A 5,178-nucleotide genomic window follows, 5' to 3' on the forward strand; every position below is an offset into this window, starting at 1 on the left:
GAGCAACATGTTGCGACTATTGATACTCTTTGCGAGATAATTTTGTATTTTAAGAACCGGTCAGTCCGGGACACTTCAGGTCATTCCAGATGATGTAGTGAGAACCACGTGACCCACAGTCGAACATACCTGGAAGCTCAAAAAATAATTCTGACAGCGATGAAGACGGTGGTCGATATATGACAGCGACCGTAAGTCCCTGCATGTTATTTGTTATTTTCACAAGCAGCAGCTGAAATTACGTGATTGTTAATGAGTCGCTCAGGACTTTCACGCTGATGTCTTCATGGTGAAGCATTGCGACCCTTTCAACATGCGGGCAGCATTCATCAATCATCGACATCGCCATCTTTGTATTATTTTGTGTTAATTATCATCACTGTTCATTTCATATGCACCCAATCCTTTATTCTTGCCACTTTCCGATAAGTTTAGAGCACAAAAAAGCTGCCCTGAATGTTGCGTGGAACGATCATCCATGCCTTCGGAGTGTTTCCGCACATGCCACACCCCCGCGTTGCGCTCTCTGCCATTCTGCATGAACCAGCGAAACCTTCCCGCCAATGTTGGCGTCACCATAACCATGCCCACAGTTTACTGCTCTGTATTGTGATAATAGTTTTAGGTTTCAAATGTATTTTGTTTAACCCGGTGACAACTCAATAGACCAAAAGTGGCATCGATCACCAATATTGCAAAAGAACACAAAATATATGTTGCATGACCCAAACATATTTTATGAATCATAACATAGGCTGTTGCTTTTATTTTCAGAAATTAACAAGAAAACATGCACTACGATCTCTTGTCTCTCTTTTAACATCACATTTGTAGTATATATGGTGTTCTCACACAACATTGCATTTCGGAAGTCACTCGTTTGCATTATAACTCACAAATGAGGCTGCGTGATTTTCGCTCTGAGTGTTCCCTTGACTGCACTGTTACTCACTGCGCATTAGTTGCTAACCGAGGCGGTTTAGATTTCGTTTTTTTACTTGTTCACGACACAGCAAAAGTAGTTCCACAACTGCGCAAATGTTCACAATCTGAGATTCACGCATGGATTACCTCAGGATGTTGATGACTCACTGAGGGGACTCATAGGGAGACGGACCCTGCTCGTATAAAGAGGAGGAATCGAACTGAGGTCCCGGAGACCCCGGGAGACTCAGAGGGAGACGCGGGGAGACTTAGGTACGCGTACTCCTTTGCCGCTTCCTCTCTTTTCACTCAAGGCGCGTGAGTGAGCACCCTTCACGATAACACGTGCAGTACACACCGGAGTCTGTATCTACCGTGCTACTTGCTTGGGTAACTGGGTGGCGCAGTGGTAACACTTGTGGGTTATATTCCTGACTCGGGCACCTTCTGTGCGGAGCTCGTATGTTCTCCTCCTGTTCTACAGAGTGTGAGTGTTGCGTGAGTGAGTGAATGTGGTGTGAGTGGTATGTGAGTGTGTGAATGTCTTCTTGGTTATTTCGGTAAAGTCACGTAGAATGGAAGTAATAAAATAATTAAAATAAAACATAATAAAATAATTTTCACGACGTTTCGGCCACAACGCAAGCAGCCGTCCTCAGGTGAAGAATGAAACACCACCAAGCTTGGAGCGTATATTTAAGCTGGGTTGGAAGGGGGAAGAAGAGCGCCTTGACAAAAGAATTTGCATATCAAAAGGAATTTAGCATGTGTGAATGTGTTTAGTATTTTGTGTGGATGTGGAGTGAGTGATGTGTGAGTGTGTGAATGTGGTGTGAGTGTGTGAATGTGGTGTGAGTAGTGTGTGTGTGTGAATGTGGTGTGAGTGTGTGAATGCGGTGTGAGTAAGAGTGCGAGATTTGAGTGTGTGGAGTGTGTAAGTTGTATGTTCTTCCCCTGTTCTACATCGGTTTCCTCCAGGTTATGGGGTTTCATAGCTAAACACGCCCACAATGGTATTGGTGTTGGTCAAGCATCCCAATGTAGCAGGGCCCTCCTGAAAAAGGAGTATTCTAACATAATCGGAATTTCCTGGGTAAATAAGTCATTATTATTTATATAACTAAAACAAATAGATGTGAATTGATGATGAAATGTAAAAAAAAACCCGACTTTCAGATGTCGATGACGCTAAACGCACGGCTGTTCATAGAAGGCGGGTGAGGAGGTGAGGAGAGGTGACCCTGGACGCGAGGAGAGGATGGGAGCCGCCGCCGCGGAGTGGATCAGTCTGGGTGGCCAAGAGCTGCTGATGAGCAACGTCGCGGAGCCGTCATCCAGCCGACGCTGCCTGAGCCCCACCGGGGAGTACAGCCTCGGCCAGGGTATGGGCTCCGATCCCCTCACAGCTGCCGGGAAACAACGCAGGAGCAGCACCGATAGGCAACCCGCACCCACACCTCCAGAGAGATGCCCCAAACGCTTTGTGCGCTCCCAAGAGCACAACGCTGCCATGGCGGGATGTGGACAAACAAAGACTCGTGTGGTGGGTGTGTTTTATGCGAAGGGAGAGACTCGTGAAGGAGACGCTGATCAATACGAGCAGTCACGATGGTAGCGTGCAGAATGTAATGCGTGGCATGATAAATCGAGCCACCGCTCTAGACGCTCGGCTCCAGCTTCCGCTTTTATTTATTTCCCCTTATGATTTTCAACAGTGGCAGTCCTATTATCCACACGCAGGCTATCTGTATTTTGTGCATCCCCTTATCCGTAAGGAAAAGTGGATGTGTGCAGATAACAGGGTGAACGTGTCGCTCAGTCCCCTCTTCTCGGCAACCAGAACTGCGCGGTTAACAGGAGAGCGACACAGCCCCGCGTCGCTCCAGCCGTGTCTTCTTCTACTGTCCGGCTGCTGATCTAGATGGCAGAGCAACAACTACAATTCCACATTTAGGCGGTCAAGCCAGACAACCGCGTCAGGAGCAGCGGAGTATATCGCTGTGATATCTCCTTCGTATTTATGGATCGGGCATTGCGTCGTTATATGTTGTTTTGAATGACCACAGTCGCACACTATGGTCATCGTCCTTTTGTGCGTCAGGTATCCGCATCTGTCATGGTTTGTGCATTGGATGCGGTTTAGGGTGGACCATGAGTTTCGTGGAAGATCTAACTCAGAGATCTCCTGCGTTTGGTCTTTCACAAGGTGTTTGTTTGTGAGTTATTTTGAATGCCATTCAGCTCTCCAAGCTTCGTCGGGGTTGAACTCACATTGTTGAAGGTTGAGTGCATGGGTCCAAAAGGGCTTGCGGCGTCGACTTGAGGCGATGACGAGGGACGTTCATGAGGTCCTGGTGAATGGGAAGGCGACCTTTTTCCCCGATTCGCAGGACTTCGACGGAGGGTTGCAGGCATTGCGGCGGATTGGTGGGGGAGGTACGGGCAGCCCAGGGTGTTGGGGTCGCCGTGCGGGAGCCTCTAGCCGCGTCATTGACAATGAGGGGAATGGCAAAGTGCAGAAGAGACGCCAATAGCAGGAGGACGAAGAAGCCACAAGGGACGACAGGAGGGAGATCGAGAGGGCAAGAAGAGAGCTGGCGTCAACCATCGGAGGGGAAGAGTAGGAGGAGGCAGGGTGAATTAGCAGAGGTATGACAAGGGACGGACGGGAAGGCGCTGGGTAGAGCTCGAGAGAGACTGAGACCGAGAGACGTATGTCGAATTATTTCGCACCGTACGTAGCCAACCGCGGTAATTGGAGAGACGGGAGAAACAGGGCAGAGCAGCACGAGGAGACAGGACAGTTTAGTCACATACTCACACACTAACGCTGAGGACACAGTCGTTGTTGCTGTTGTATTCGAGTGATGAAGTTACAAGTTAAAATCAAACGTTAACCCGTCTGACTGCGACAAGGTCCAGACTTGGTCATGACACAGGCAGCGCGCATCGCACAGACAGCGCGTGAACTACAGTGATGCCGAGATGCGTGGATGAAGGAATGGTTGAATGCATTAAGGGATGCATGGATCATTGAATGCATGCATGAGTGGATTAATGAATGAAATCATGAATGAACGAATAAAATAATGAATCAGTTTAACACGTAGTAGGCTTTCGCGACCAATATTATCCAGAAAGAGGTTTTTGGGTTAGATTGCGTAGATATGAATTCGAGTACGACGTTTCGCCGGTACTCACAACCCGCCTCATCAGGCGACGGCCAGAAACTAACTCTAATACTCGAATTGTAAATGTTGTTGGTTTACTCTCCAACATACCGGTGTGCTCAACTAGTAAATAATTGACACGTTTTGTTTACGTAACAAACCTTACTTAATTGGCTGCGTCGTGGTGGCGGGTTTAACGACACATTTATATTTACGCGATCTAACCCAAAAACCTCTATTATGGAAAATAAATACTGATCGAATTAATGTATGGATGCATTAGTTAATGGATAGATGCTTGATGCCTGCCAGAATGAATGCGTTGGTGGCTGTATTTTGCAATAAATTTGTGATTGCTTCAAAGTATGAATAAAATACATGTCCATTTCCAGCATATTCTAAATTGTGACTTATGCGTATGCGGCTCTGAGATGTTATTATGTGTACTGCATACCTAATGGTTCTAGCTTACATGCGTGTGTTTGATGCGCGTGTGTGCACTGTGTGGTGATTAGATGGCGAGGCGAAACACAAGATGCCATGCTGGTTGATGTTCGTGCTCATTGTGCTCTTTGTACTGAGTGGAGTTTCATTCGTCGCTTGCGGATTCCTCTACTATGGTACGGATGTGACAAAGACAAGACAAAGATCCCCCGTATTTCCTTAAGAGACTGTTGGGGCAAGTGCAGCTCGTGAGCACCTATGAATGCCAGAACCGCACACGAAGGATTGCGTGGGAGCACCACGCCCAGCCGCCTTTGTATCCCTAGTTGCGATGTGTTAACGCACCGTGCCAGGTACTAATTTGAGGTTGAATCGACCGAGGCACAGAGCTAGACATTCATATCGCAAACGTCATCGTTAATCATTTAACAGGGCTGGTGAGTAATGATATCAATCAAATTGCGTAACGGTTCAGTAAGTACGTTTCAAGAGATTACGGAGGTTCATTGATATTATCAAGATAATGCGGAAGAAAAATGCTGCATATGAATGGTATTTTAAATACAAAGCGGCTCATGGGGTTTAATTGGTGTTACTGTGATTGTACAGCGAAGTATGTTAATTATGTACACGCGAAGAA

The 5,178-nt window shown here is 47.0% G+C and overlaps 1 long non-coding RNA gene across 1 annotated transcript; it reads left to right on the forward strand.

Annotated features, from left to right (window-relative positions):
- The first annotated feature begins 1,170 nt into the window (after window positions 1-1,170).
- Window positions 1,171-4,699, forward strand: LOC144934674 (uncharacterized). The gene is made up of 3 exons (XR_013637187.1): window positions 1,171-1,197; window positions 2,135-2,306; window positions 4,610-4,699. It is a non-coding gene; the product is annotated as an uncharacterized LOC144934674 (long non-coding RNA).
- Window positions 4,700-5,178: the final 479 nt, after the last annotated feature.

The sequence above is a fragment of the Lampetra fluviatilis genome, chromosome 11 (assembly GCF_964198595.1).
Source record: "Lampetra fluviatilis chromosome 11, kcLamFluv1.1, whole genome shotgun sequence".
Classification (NCBI taxonomy): domain Eukaryota; kingdom Metazoa; phylum Chordata; class Hyperoartia; order Petromyzontiformes; family Petromyzontidae; genus Lampetra; species Lampetra fluviatilis.